Source organism: Periplaneta americana, chromosome 3 (genome assembly GCF_040183065.1).
Source record: "Periplaneta americana isolate PAMFEO1 chromosome 3, P.americana_PAMFEO1_priV1, whole genome shotgun sequence".
NCBI lineage: Eukaryota > Metazoa > Arthropoda > Insecta > Blattodea > Blattidae > Periplaneta > Periplaneta americana.
This window is the reverse complement of record NC_091119.1, coordinates 36,899,732-36,915,916: the sequence shown is the minus strand read 5'-3', so window position 1 is coordinate 36,915,916 and position 16,185 is coordinate 36,899,732. Positions and strand designations below refer to the sequence as shown.

Genomic DNA, 16,185 nt, shown 5'->3' with positions numbered 1-16,185 from the left:
ACAACAACAACAAAAAAGGGAGAGAAGGAGATACATTAAAGGCACAGAGAACAACAACAAAAAGGGAGAGAAGGAGATACATTAAAGGCACAGAGAACAACAACAAAAAGGGAGAGAAGGAGATATATTAAAGGTACAGAGAACAACAACAAAAAAGGGAGAGAAGGAGATACATTAAAGGCACAGAGAACAACAACAAAAAGGGAGAGAAGGAGATACATTAAAGGCACAGAGAACAACTAAAAGGGAGAGAAGGAGAAAACATTAAAGTCACAGAGAACAACAACAAAAAAGGGAGAGAAGGAGATACATTAAAGGCACAGAGAACAACAACAAAAAGGGAGAGAAGGAGAAAACATTAAAGTCACAGAGAACAACAACAAAAAAGGGAGAGAAGGAGATACATTAAAGGCACAGAGAACAACAACAAAAAGGGAGAGAAGGAGAAAACATTAAAGGCACAGAGAACAACAACAAAAAAGGGAGAGAAGGAGATACATTAAAGGCACAGAGAACAACAACAAAAAGGGAGAGAAGGAGATACATTAAAGGTACAGAGAACAACAACAAAAAAGGGAGAGAAGGAGATACATTAAAGGCACACAGAACAACAACAAAAAGGGAGAGAAGGAGAAAACATTAAAGTCACAGAGAACAACAACAAAAAAGGGAGAGAAGGAGATACATTAAAGGCAGAGAGAACAACAACAAAAAGGGAGAGAAGGAGAAAACATTAAAGTCACAGAGAACAACAACAAAAAATGGAGAGAAGGAGATACATTAAAGGCACAGAGAACAACAACAAAAAGGGAGAGAAGGAGAAAACATTAAAGGCACAGAGAACAACAACAAAAAAGGGAGAGACGGAGACACATTAAAGGCACAGAGAACAACAACAAAAAAGGCAGAGAAGGCGATAACATTAAAGTCACGGAGAACAACAACAAAAAAGGGAGAGAAGGCGATAACATTAAAGTCACAGAGAACAACAACAAAAAAGGGAGAGAAGGCGATAACATTAAAGGCACAGAGAACAACAACAAAAAAGGGAGAGAAGGCGATAACATTAAAGGCACAGAGAACAACAACAAAAAAGGGAGAGAAGGAGATACATTAAAGGCACAGAGAACAACAACAAAAAAGGGAGAGAAGGAGATACATTAAAGGCACAGAGAACGACAACAAAAAAGGGAGAGAAGGAGATACATTAAAGGCACAGAGAACAACAACAAAAAAGGGAGAGAAGGAGATACATTAAAGGCACAGAAAACAACAACAAAAAAGGGAGAGAAGGAGATACATTAAAGGTACAGAGAACAACAACTAAAAAGGGAGAGAAGGAGATACAATAAAGGCACAGAGAACAACAACAAAAAAGGGAGAGAAGGAGATACATTAAAGGCACAGAGAACAACAACAAAAAAGGGAGAGAAGGAGATACATTAAAGGCACAGAGAACAACAACAAAAAAGGGAGAGAAGGAGATAACATTAAATTCACAGAGAACTACAACAAAAAAGGGAGAGAAGGAGATACATTAAAGCGGCATAGTACGAGAACAAGAGGGGACAAGAGAACGAACGGCACAAAGGGGCAGAGAACGAGCGCGACAAAGTGGCAGAGGACGAGCGCCACATAGGCGCAGAGAAGAAGCGCAAAAATGGGGCAGAGAACAAGCGGAACAAAGGGGCAGAGGACGAGCGGCACATAGAGGCAGAGAACAAGCTGCACATAGAGGCAAAGAACAAGCTGCACATAGAGGCAGAGAACAAGCGGCACATAGAGGCAGAGAACAAGCGGCACATAGAGGCAAAGAACAAGCTGCACATAGAGGCAGAAAACAAGCGGCACATAGAGGCAGAGAACAAGCGGCACATAGAGGCAAAGAACAAGCTGCACATAGAGGCAGAGATCAAGCGGCACATAGAGGCAGAGAACAAGCGGCACATAGAGGCAGAGAACAAGCGGCACATAGAGGCAGAGAACAAGCGGCACATAGAGGCAGAAAACAAGCGGCACATAGAGGCAGAGAACAAGCGGCACATAGAGGCAAATAACAAGCGGCACATAGAGGAAACAGAACAAGCGGCACATAGAGGAAACAGAACAAGCGGCACATAGAGGAAACAGAACAAGCGGCACATAGTGGCACAGAACAAGCGGTATATAGAGGCAGAGAAAAAGCGGCACGTAGAGGCAAAGAACAAGCGGCACATAGAGGCAGAGAACAAGCGGCACATAGAGGCAGAGAACAAGCGGCACATAGAGGCAGAGAACAAGCGGCACATAGAGGCAAATAACAAGCGGCACATAGAGGAAACAGAACAAGCGGCACATAGAGGAAACAGAACAAGCGGCACATAGAGGAAACAGAACAAGCGGCACATAGTGGCACAGAACAAGCGGTACATAGAGGCAGAGAAAAAGCAGCACGTAGAGGCAAAGAACAAGCGGCACATAGAGGCAGAGAACAAGCGGCACATAGATGCAGAGAACAAGCGCAACAAAGGTGCAAATAACGATTGCCACGAAGGGAGAGAGAAATAGCGCAACGAAGATACAGAGAACCAGCACCGCCAAAGTGCAGTGAACGATCACGAGAAAGGGGCAGAGAACGAACGCCACTGCGGACTGATCACTGTGCTCTAACGGAGGCTGAGAATTTTGGATTGAGAAGAAATAGAGTAGAAAATCTGGTTGTTTGAATGGTAACAAATTATACGAGTATACTGCATATTCAACAAAAATGTGTATGTCCTAATGCAGTTAAATTGCAAATAGTTTGCATCTTTTTGTACAAATACGTCAACAACAAATTTATAGCTAATATCGATGTACATTTATTTGTTTTCAATAAAGTGTGTGAATTGAATCCGAGAAATGTGTTGGAATGAAATATTAATATAGGATAGGGTATTTTTCTTTATGGACTATCCACTCCAGGTGTTACTGGAATATTATTTATTGTTAAAGAATTGGATGATGCATGAAATTGATAGAATGACATTGATATAATACGTATGAACTAACTTAATCTAAAATGTCCGCGTTCTAGGTGGAGGAAAATTCAAATACTCAATTAAGTTAAACTTTATAGTGTTCTGGCCCAATGTCGGTATAATGCAGTCCAGGTGGTCTTAATATCACTTCTAATGTTCGGTTTAGCATGATTCTGTTGGCTACTACAGCGATCTCGAAATTCTTTATGTATGGGGATGAGATTTAAAATATTAAAGTGGTGTCAAAAATGCAATAAAACCTCGTTAATCCACATCCCGATAAGCAGGACTTCGCTTAATCAGGGCAAGCAAAGAAAAGATAAGTTTAGAAAATTTAAAGAACCTTGTTTAAGACATACTTTTATAACTTAGAACAATGGTATTACAATAATTACAATACTGCACCTATAGTATTAGAAATGGTGCGATGTTTTATGTATTGTTTTATATTTGACTGTACTGTACAGTGTATTTAGCCTATACCCTTTAAATACACCATAATATACTTGTTTTGTTGCCATAAACAGAGTTTTAACGCACTTTCTACTGTTATTTTTGTTTTTATTTCAGTTAATTAGGACTTTCGTTAAACCTGTCAACTAATCCCCACTATTAGTCCGGATTAACGAGGTTTTACTGTACTTATATATTATGTCACAATAAATAAATAAATATATATATATAAATAAATAAATAAATAAATAAATAAATAAATAAATAAATAAGTAAATAAGTAAATAAATAAATAACTAAATAAATATATATATAATAAATACATAAATAAATAAATAAGTAAGTAAGTAAATAAATAAATAAATAAGTAAATAAATAAATAAGTAAATAAATAAGTAAATAAATACGTAAATAAATAAATAAATAACTAAAAAAATAAATAAGTAAATAAATAAATAAGTAAGTAAGTAAGTAAATAAATAAATAAATAAATAAATACGTAAATAAATAAATAAATGTTAGTGGGTTACATGTTAGAAGTTCTGGGTGTAATTTAGTTAAAGCATTGTACAACCGAGGGCCAAAATTAATGCTACAGTATGCTTTAGACCAGCAGATGTGAGACATTTAGGTTCTACTAATGTTGAATTATTATTTCGTCTTGTGTCATGATTATGTGCCTGTAATATAAACTTATTATGATTTTTATGATCAAATTTTAACAGAGTATATTTATAAATTTGTTCAGTATTAAATATATTAAATTCAGAATAAATTAATTTAGTTGGATAATCGAAACGTTTCTTCAAACAAATTTTAATTATTCGCTTTTGTAGTAAATTTAACGGACTAAGATTAATTTTTGTACTTCCACCCCAAACAATAATACCATATTGAATGATACACTGGAAAATGGCCAAATAAACATTTCGTAGAACTCTAATGGGTAAGTAGCGTCGAAGATTAACGAATTTATAAATTGTTTTACGAAGCCTCTTACAAAGATAAGTAATGTGATGAGGCCATTTTAAATTCTGATCAATAATGATACCCAGATATTTGACATACGTGGCTCCTTTCAAAGGTGGACATTTACAACTTTTGGGATCGAAACAATTTTCACTGTGTATTATTAGTCTATATTTATCGCTAAATTTTAAATTTTGAACACTGGCAGCTGTTAACGAAAAAGGAACTAAAGTATACTTACTAGTATGAAGGAACAAATTGGTATTCACATCATTAAAGGGAGAATTTATGAGATTCTTTTATTTATTTATTTATTTATTTATTTATTTATTTATTTATTTATTTATTTATTTATTTATTTATTTATTTATTTATTTATTTATTTATTTATTTATTTATTTATTTATTTATTTATTTATTTATTTATTTATTTATTTATTTATTTATTTATTTATTTATTTATTTATTTATTTATTTGTTGATGAACATGACAGGCAAAGCCCAATTACAATGTTCACGGCTAACAAATTAATTTATAAAACATAAACAAGGAAAAGGAAACATACACTTATTAAAAACTGAAACATAATAGAAAAAAAGGAAAGAAAAAAAGAGAAATTGAAATAAGGTGTGAAAGTAGCTTCAGATTAACTAACAACAATATTCTGTAAAATATGATAACAAATAATTCTGTATCTAGAGAAATTCATATTGAAAATATCAACATTCGGATGAGGATGTAATTTATTGTATAACTTTACTGTAACATTTGGAAAAATGGGGAATTTTTGTGGGATTCAGTATTTGTCCTTGGTATGTAAAACAAATTTCGAAATTTCGTTTTAAGCTTAGGTGCATATAATGTTATATAATAAAATAAACCAACACAGTCCAACTTATTGTTAATAATTTTATAGAGAATGTTTAAAGATTGACAATTTCGTCGAATTTGCAAACTAGTAAAATGGAAATGTTGAAGCATTGTAGCATAACTCTCATAGGTAGGATAATCATTATAAAGTCTGTAATATAACCTTTTTAGAAATTTATTTTGAATTTTTTCTAGTAACAATATATTTGTTAGTAACTAGGTTCCAGATAACAGCAGCATATTCTAATTTAGATCGAACAATGGAATTATACAAAATTATTATAGTTTTCACTTTGAATTTACAAGAATTTCTTATAACAAAACCTAAACTTTTATAGGACAAATTTATAATATTATTAATATGACTATAAAATGGAAAATTATGATGAAGTGTTGGAGCCCACCCAATGTTTTTAAAAAGTTGGCGTCACTGAGCTATATGTTACTATTATTATTATTATTATTATTATTATTATTATTATTATTATTATTACTATTATTATTATTATTATTATTATTATTATTATTATTATTATTATTATTTCAGAGACCGGAATTTTGGTAGAATGCCTTTATAAATGTGTTAAATCTAATCTTCATTTTGAAAGTAAATGTGTACGAATTATACCTTTGTGATTGAATCATAGTTTTATGTTGCCCTTTTCTGCCATTTTTAATATAAATGCCTAATTTAGAAAATAAATGCTCTTTTGCCTTTATTTGATTATTTATCTATCATTTATTAATTTATTATTAAAAATTGCCTACAGGTATATTTTAATTTATTTCTATAACCGCTACAATGAAAGTGACTTCACCGAATGTATATTATTGTCTTTCAGTCAGTCCATATTTTATTTGCAACAATGAGTGCTGCCGTGAAAAAATGTATAACAGTAAGCGTTTTAATTATCGCTTGTGATTATTTGACAAGGCAACAATGAGTGCGGGTCTAACGTAATTTTTAACGGTTATTTTTCTTTCAGTTTTCATTGCGACGTTGTTGTAGCTAGCTAAAGATTTCTTTGCTTCCAACTGTAATTGCAACATCGAGTCGAAAATCTCAATTTGCATTCGACTTATGTAAAGCTTTTCTTGCTGCCGAAATCCCTTTGTGGAAAGTGCAAGGTTGTGGGTCTAGTGCAAGGTTTTTGTAATTGCCTTTTATTGCGTATTTTAGCTATTTATAATGCCTTTTTGCCTGCCTATTTTAGCTATTTAAGATGCCTTTTTCCTGCCTATTTTAATGATTCATAATGCCTAAACTTCCGTCTCTGATTATTATTATTATTATTATTATTATTATTATTATTATTATTATTATTATTATTATTATTATTGCTTTTGTTTTAAGATATCTTGTTAGATTCAGAGGTAAGCACGAAAACTCTAATGACGGATGGCACTGGTTGCTTGCGACAAACGGTTCTATAGCGTTACAATCATGTCTCTAGTGATGAAAATGCGTTGCGCATATCGTCAAGATGGAGACAATGCATTAAATATCTCTGAAACAGTCCCTTGCTATCTAAATCTCTTGTTTCTCCAATAAAGAATAAATTGGACGACGCACTCCCACGCCAATCTGATTATCTTGACAACTCCCACAGCCATATTGCGCAATCCGCCATGACTTGGCTGTCGCTATAAAGACGATCCAGTATTGCGAAGGCTCAGTCACACATAAGACTCGTGTGGAAGAACGTAACGATGAATAAGGCGCGCTAGCACAGTGAATCTGTAGCTCTCGGATACCCTCTCACATCCACAGCCATAACACCAGTCCACAACGCGACAACAAACAGTGAATTAACCAGCAGGAATCACCCTATAAGGTAGGAACATGACTTCGTAGTGGTGATTTTCTAAATGTTCGATTTATAAATAAACACTCAGGATGATCTAAGAATTTCATGCAGCCTTTGAAACACTTCGTCACGAAAACGTGTTTCTGAAAACTAAAGAAAAGTAGACATTATTTTTATCGATATATTTGATTGAAAAATCGACTTACATTAGGCTAGCCTATACAAGTTACAAAAAATACAACCATATCTAATGATTAAATATGATTCAACATGATAAGTCCAGATCTGTGGAGTAACGGTCAGCGCGTCTAGCCGCGAAACCAGGTGGCCCGGGTTCGATTCCCGGTTGGGGCAAGTTACCTGGTTGAGGGTTTTTCTGGGGTTTTCCTTCAACCCAATTGAGCAAATGCTGGGTAACTTTCGGTGCTGGACCCTGGATTCATTTCACCGGCATTATCATCTTCATCTCATTCAGACGCTAAATAACCGATGTTGATAAAACGTCGTAAAATAACCTACTAAAAAAACACGATAAGCAGAGACCGGAAGTTTAGGTATTATGAATCATTAAAATATGCAGGCAAAAAGGAATCGTAATAGCTAAAATAGGCAGGCAAAAAGGCATTATAAATAGCTAAAATACGCAATAAAAGGCAATTACAAAAACCTTGCACTAGTCCCACAACCTTCCACTTTCCACAAAAGGATTTCAGCAGCAAGAAAAGCTTTACATAAGTCGAATGCATATTGAGATTTTCGACTCGATGTTTCAATTATAGTTGGAAGCAAAGAAATCTTCTTCCCAGTAGCCTTGGGAAGTGCATTTTTGTGTTTGGTTGTACTGATATGTTGCGATATGAAATATTTAGCTAGCTACAACAACGTCGCAATGAAAACTGAAAGAAAAATAACCGTTAAAAATAACGTTAGACCCGCACTCATTGTTGCAAAGAGAATATGAACTGACTGAAAGATAATAATATACATTCGGTGAAGTCACTTTCATTGTAGTGGTTATACAAATAAATAAAATATACCTGTAGGCAATTTTTAATAATAAATTAATAGATAAGTAATCAAATAAAGGCAAAAAAAGCATTTATTTTGTAAATTAGGCATTTATATTAAAAAGGGCAGAAAAGGGCAACATAAAGCTGTGACGTTTCAATCACAAAGATATAATTCGTACAGATTTATTTTAAAAATGAAGACAGATTTAACACATTTAAAAAGGCATTCTGCGAAAGTTCCGGTCTCTGATGATAAGAAAATATTCATTCAGTGTACCTTAAAATTAATTGAATTACTGTATTCGTCTCATGAAAATAAAATGAAGCTTTCTCATTATACGTTTCACTCGTTTCATAATTTACTTTTTTATCATGCTACCATTTATAGTTCATTTTCTTATTTACCTACTAACACGAGGAAATTAAATAATGTATTATGTACTCATGTGATTAGCTAAACTGTCATTTTGCGCATTGTACAGAAAAGACGGATTTTAAATCCATAAACGTAGGATATATAAGATAACCACAAGATTTTTGATTAGCCTACCTGACATTCGCCTTATATTTGGAAAAATATAGAAAAAAAGCCAAACTTGGTGATAAACCTAAGTACAAATCTAACTCATGTTCCAGCATAGCTCCAGAGAAGTAGACAAACGTGATACGGCTTGAGCTACGCTGGTGGCTTTCAATTTATAAATTGTACCGCTCAAGTATATAAATATTTTGTTTTAATTCTGCAAAAACTCACATAAAATAGCTGTAACTTTATTGAAATCATTCCTAGTTTTAATAGGTGAATAGATTGTAGAGAAATCACAAAGCGACGAACTGGCTGTCAATCGAGTCGCTTGCAAACTTCGCTTACGTAGACAGCTTGCTGTCAGTATAATAAGACTTTCACCGTGCACCATCACTAAATTAGAGATACCACAAATTATTAATGTAAAATATTACTAATTATAAACAGTTAAATTATCATTTACGCACCCGAATTTAAAAATAAGATGCTAAAACTGTCTGCCTTAATCTTCCAAATATTTGTGGCACTTCTTTAAGAAATGACGCAACATTCGCTGCGTTTCCTTTGAGAAATGTAGGCAGTGTTTTCCCGGATGCTGGTTTTTTAGCTCTTCCAGGGTGTGTATATTGTTTTTGTACACAATGACTTTTATACTTAGTTCATCAGATACAGTATAATTGTCAAGGAAAAAGAACAAAACCATCGCCCTCTTTCTCTCTCCAATATTATTCAGCTACAGTACATACAGCCAACTAATTTAAGGATAAACTTCATATAATATTCGAGGATAGAATTATCTGTAGATGTGTAGTCCCCTCCCTCTCCCGATCTAACCCTTTGTGGCATTTGCTATTTCAAATTCATAGAAACATTAAAAGTTACTTGTTTTAAGTTATATTCTAAATGCATTACATACTGTACCTTAAAAGTACCAACAATAGTATGAAGTCAACCATTCAACAAGGAAGTTGTGGAACGGTAATTAATAATAATAATAATAATAATAATAATAATAATAATAATAATAATAATATAAATTTTCTCCCGCGTGTACAGAGAAATCCTTCAATGAAGCCTGACCCAAAATTGTAATACAGTCTTACTTGGTTTTTTTGAGAGTAGGTACACTTTGCGACTTCTACGAAAAAATAAAATGCTGACAATTTTTTCACAGTCGATAATAGCTAAGAAACTAAATTAAATGGCCAGTGGCGCAACAATTTAATTTTTTGAGTGGGTTATTTTACGACGCTGTATCAACATCTCAGGTTATTTAGCGTCTGAATGAGATGAAGGTGACAATGCCGGTAAAATGAGTCCGAGATTCACATCAAAAGTTACCCAGTATTTGCTCAAATTGAGGAAAAGCCCCGGAGAAAAACTTAAACCAGGTAATTTACCCCTACCGGATTCGAACCCGGGCTACCTGGTTTCGCGCCCAGACGCGCTAACCGTTACTCCACAGGTGTGGACAACAATGTAATTTGTTTCTGGGGGGAGGGGGAGGTGAGAATTTTATCGTGCGTAATTTTCATGACAAGTCTTACCATTGTGATGGGTGAATTAACTATGCTATAGGGTAAAGTTTGGTAATATTGTGACATTAATAATATTATGATAGTACTTTTTGAGAATGTTTTACAAATTTACTGAAACTTGTCCACGAACTTGTCCACGAACATTGCCTTAATACGTTGACGCAAAAAACCGATCTTTCTCTCGCTCAGTAAAATTGTAAAAAATTCTCAAAAATAACTATCATAATATTGTTAGTATCACAATTTTACCAGCCTTTATCCTACTAACAACTAACTTAAAACTTTTTCATTCGACACAGTGACAAATAGTCAAAAAGCCAGAAGACTCTCAGATCAAAACCTGAGCAAATTTGAATTAAGAGAAAAAGTTACTCATAACTTTATTTTGAATGAATATTTTTTAAATATTGTGTTAAATGATAATTTTATAAAGCTCATTGTAAACAATTAAAAAAAACATTGTCAAAACCCTTATTTTACATTTTTCTCACTTCTGATAATAGCTTTAGTAACTGTGAATGTAATCGTGTAATCGGTAATCGATCAAAAATGCTCACTTCTGATAAGACGGAAGTGAAGAGTACGTATATTATGTATAGGGAGGATCGGGATTAATTAGGGTATAGTGGAGTAATTTGAATATAAGTTAAAGTTTTTTGAATAAAACTTTACCTAATCTTCAAACACATGTCAATTTAATATATGTTGTCTATTCACATTTGTGCACGATGACGTGTTAAAAAATTTGTGTTGATCATACTGAAACTGCCTGGTTTTTTATTTATTTATTTTATTTTATTGGGTTATTTTACGACGCTGTATCAACATCTAGGTTATTTAGCGTCTGAATGAAATGAAGGTGATAATGCCGAAAGTTACCCAGAATTTGCTCGTATTGGGTTGCGGGAAAACCCCGGAAAAAACCTCAACTAGGTAACTTGCCTCGACCGGGATTCGAACCCGGGCCACCTGGTTTCGCGGCCAGACGCGCTGACCGTTACTCCACAGGTGTGGACGAAACTGCCTGGGAAGAACTGTTTTTTTGTTTACCAGTCTATGAACTGACACATATTCAAAGCAATACTGTTGGCAAACCAGCTGAAATACAGTAACCAAATTCAAATATGTGTACATTACATATGTTTAGAACATATTTCTATTAAATTTAGAAATATATCATTAATAGTTTGGTAGGAAACTACAAGTTACAAACTTAGGGTAATTCGAGTAAAATAATATTCTTCGTTATCACTGCACAAGTTTAAGTCGTAGAGAGTTCTGACTCTCAAATGCCGTGAGTTTAGTTTTGGAAAGAGATGTCGTGAGATTTATTGCTATATCTTAGAAAACAACGTGGAAAATAACTAATAATTTAGTTACACAGTAAAGCACATGTGTAATCATTTTACATTAATATGTAAATTGACATTTCTTTTCCGATCATTTTAAGTGAAAAGAATGATAATTTATGGAAAATGGTTGGAAATATATACATTAAAATATAAAAGAGGCTCTAATTTTATTGCAAAGGCAAATGCTTATTAAAAGTACGAAACAAATTTGAACTTCATTGTTCGTCATTCATGCTCTTCTGCCTACCAGATTGAAATATTTATTTTATTTAACATCTGCAATGGTAGTTTGAGTCCAAATACATTTCAAGGCCGTCTGGACAAATTCTGAGAATTTACGCTGTACTGCTAACAAAGTCTGCAAACAATACACGTTTTTATTCTTTTTTAAATATTGTGAATACTGTGACCAAGAAAAACATCGTGTTTAACGAAATGAAATGATTCCGGCAAACATGAAATAAAAATGGTAAGGCTATGTATTTGTTGAATGAAACCCATGGAATTGCAATATCGTATGAACATTTTTCGTATTTACGCTGCACAAATATGAAAACTTCCCACTTATAATTGGTTTTACATATGGTAAACTGAAAACTAGTAATAAAATTATATCAGTTCATTATGAACAATGCGTGTGTGTTTCCTGAAGGCGTTTTAGATTTCCTACTCTTATAGGTATAATCATCATATCTGGTTATTGCACTTTTTAACGAAGTCTTTCAAGTTTGTCCCCATATATATAAACACTGTGGTAAGGGACTGAATTTAATATATGGCCTGCTTATCCGGAGCTACTCTCTGACGTGGGTTCCATTCCCGCTTTGGTTGATTACATGATTGGGTTTCTCCCTCCCCCCCCCCGCGAGATTTTTCCTAAGTAGCCTATAAGACGGATGTCAGATAATCCCTCCCGCCAAATACCTTCACCTTGACATCAATTACACCGACGCTAAATACCCTAGTGATTGATATAGCGTCGTATATAACCTATTAAAATATACCCTCACATTTTGTGCGAGTGATTTGCAATAACTGAGGAAGTAACGTTAAATCTAAAATTAAGTAAATATGGTTTCAAATTATTCCGAAAAAGGTAGAGATTTATCTTCCCTCCATAAGAAGTGGGTATGTTTTTTTTACTCCATGTTTACTTTAGCCGTGACCTTGGCCGAGCTCAGCACATGGCCAGAGAGTGACGAGACATCCATAGTTCAAAATGCTAATATGTACGGAACGGAACAACAAAACTGATTCTTTACGGTAGATGATTGCACTATGTTTTCATGGCGTATTAAAATCGATCTGAATACATTTTTCTTACAGAATACGATCCCTGTTTTCATGCAATTTTCGATACGTATTGAAAACGATCTGAGTACGGAAGCTGAAGTTTCGAAAGTAGTTATGTTGGTTAACATGTCATCGACATATTAGTGTGTTGGTCACTCTGTAGGCATTAGCTATAAACAATGTTGCGTTTTCCAAATGAGGTGCATGAAAACTTAATATTCTGGCTGTTAATGAATAATGGTAATATTGACGTTTAGGAAAATACGAATTATTATGTTTTACATCACTCTTTCTCAACATAAGTTACATAGTATTGCCCTCGCTGTTGGTAAAACAGCTGACACATCAAACAAATGACGATCGATCACGCGCTTAGCGTATTGAGATCGTATTGAATACGATACCCGTTTTCATGGAACTCGATTCGAACTGAATACGATCCGATCCTACTTTTTAGGTGTATCGACCTTGCGACTCAGATCGAATTGAGTTCCTGTTTTCAAGAAGATTTTAATACGATCTGAATACTCCATGAAAACGTAGTAAATATTATTATTATTATTATTATTATTATTATTATTATTATTATTATTATTACTGTGCTGGATTTTTGTTGGCCAATGGCCAATTTTGTCCCGCAGGAGTTCTTTTACATGCCAGTAAATCTGTTGACACTTAAATCCCATCGACCTGGGCCGGGATCGAATCCGCAACCTCGGGCATACAAAGCCAGCACTTTACCGACTACGCAACCAAGGCCAACTATTATTATTATTATTAGTAGTAGTAGTAGTAGTAGTAGCAGCAGTAGTATTACTGGGTGCTATGCATAGAAATTTCGCTAGCCCGCGCTACGAGCGTGCTAAACTAGCCCCGGCTATCGACTGGTTACTTGTACAGGATTCATATCATATATCATATCATATCATATCATATCATATATCATATCATATCATATCATATCATATCATATCATATCATATCATATCATATCATATCATATCATATCGTTAACACTGGTTTATGAATACGAAAAACATTAGTTCGCTGATCATCCGCCGGAAGCCATGCTAAGAATGTCTATGAATATGGCCCACTGTGTTTATTGTCAGGAAGAGGTACAAATATGGAATACCATTTCGTTTTTTCGTTTTGGAACCTACATGTTTTGAATACTGAACGTAAAGTATCGTCCTGTTTATTGTTGAATGTCCCATGAAAGGTAACTTACACTGGACTTAGAAGTTCTTAAGATGTAAAATGACTAAAAAAATTAATTTCCTCAAATCTAACGCACCTATTTACTTCATAAAAGTCCACACCTGTGGAGTAACGGTCAGCGCGTCTGGCCGCGAAACCAGGTGGCCCGGGTTCGAATCCCGGTCGGGGCAAGTTACCTGGTTGAGGTTTTTTCGGGGTTTTCCCTCAACCCAATACTAGCAAATGCTGGGTAACTTTCGGTGCTGGACCCCGGACTCATTTCACCGGCATTATCACCTTCATTTCATTCAGACGCTAAATAACCTAGATGTTGATACAGCGTCGTAAAATAACCCAAAAAAAACTTCTTAAAAATGGAGGTACAAATATGGAATACTATTAACATTTTACAAGATTAACAGAACTTCAAAGTCAAAATGGCTTCTACCAAGGAAAGCACAGAACAAGCATTCAGCATCTTCATTAGAAGGTGTTTCCCTAGCAATAATACTGAATTCAGATTAATCGTCTCTCACGTCTTTTCTCGAACTTGTTTTATGGCTTCTTGGATTGCCTTTTCATTCCACTGTTTTCTAAGTTTGTTGGAAGGTGAAGTTTTCCCTCCTCCTACAGGTGCCAACACTAGTAACGAGATAGAAAACGAGGGTATAACGCAGAATTCCTGCACGTAAATATCATATGTACTTCGGTACATTACAATAATATGATATCCGTAAATAATCACTAATCACTTTGTGATTTAAGATGGCGCTAATTCCGTCGGATCCCGGCCACTTAGTCACTCGTAATGAGTGCACCTCTGCACATAGTGTGTTGGACATTGTGCCACTGCCACACATCTGTGACACAGTGCATGAGGGTTGGCCACTAAAGGGAAACTAAGAGGTGGAACTTAAACTGACAGGATTCAATCCGGCATCGGAATTGGAATTCGGTGTGGCTTAGTGGATAGAGCGTCAGCACGTAGAGCTGAAAATCCGGATTCCAACCCCGGTGCCGGGGAGAATTTTTCTTCTCGCCACTGATCCTTAATCATATTATTTTACGTTGTAGTCATTTGTTTATTTATGGTCCAAGTAAATTCTACAGTGACTGAGTTATTCGGGTCGTTTCATCCTCATTCTTGTAAGGAATTTCAAACGAACACTAGACATTCACAAGCAGCGGAGCTCCCTTGTCATGTAGTCAGCATGACGCAAGGCCACAATAGCTTAGGATAAACTACGTAGACAAGGGACACCCATCCGATTCCTATGAAAGGGATACAAGTCTCCACTTTCTGCCAGAAATTGAACCCAGTTCCGCTGGATTTTCATTCAAATAAACTACCAGTTAGGCTAAAACACAGTTAAAGTATTAATAATAAGTTAATAATAGTAGTAGCCTAGTAATATGACATTGAGACTGACAATGAGTGCAGATGAATGGGTTTACTTACTCACTCGGAAATATATCTGGCAGTTAACAAAGGTCATGTTTACATCTCTTTGAGAAGTCTGCTTATTTTTGTATGACGCAGCCACGCGTTTAGTAATCACGACGCAATAGACGTATTTGGCACAATGTACAGTCGATACAAACACCTAACAGCTGGTCATGTCCACAAACATTTTCAATGGCAATTATATCTATACATTTCGCTTGGAATTAAAATAAGTGCTTGGACATGCAGCAAGAAAACACAAGCAGATTATATTTATGTTAAACATAAAGAAGGATGCTTAATCTTGCATAATTAACGTATTTTGATAATTATTATAGGCTACTTAACAAACTTCTTTCGCTGTGAGTCAAATGGTAGCGACTAGCTTGTCTCACTACAAGTCCAGCGACTTTGGGTTCGACTTCCTGAAGTAAGTAAGTAAAAATAATAAAAGGTAAAAGGTATCCCCGTAACATGCCATGAAGGCACTTGGGGGGCATGGAGGTAGAGCCCCATCCTTTCCATGACCTCGGCACTAGAATGAGGTGGTGTGGTCGGCACCACGCTCTGACCGCCTTTTACCCCCGGGAAAGACCCGGTACTCAATTTTATAGGAGGCTGAGTGAACCTCGGGGCCGTTCTGAAAGTTTGGCAACGAGAAAAAATCCTGTCACCATCTGGGATCGAATCCCGGACCTTCCAGTCCGTAGCCAGCTGCTCTA

The 16,185-nt window shown here is 35.0% G+C and overlaps 1 protein-coding gene across 1 annotated transcript in view; it reads left to right on the top strand.

Annotated features, from left to right (window-relative positions):
* Window positions 1-6,968: 6,968 nt before the first annotated feature.
* LOC138695928 (probable cytochrome P450 6a14) overlaps window positions 6,969-16,185 on the top strand; it is a 125,398-nt gene continuing 116,181 nt past the window's right edge. Inside the window, exon 1 of the mRNA XM_069820317.1 lies at window positions 6,969-7,127. The gene's annotated coding sequence lies outside the window, so the exon portion shown is untranslated. The remainder of the gene's footprint in view (window positions 7,128-16,185) is intronic.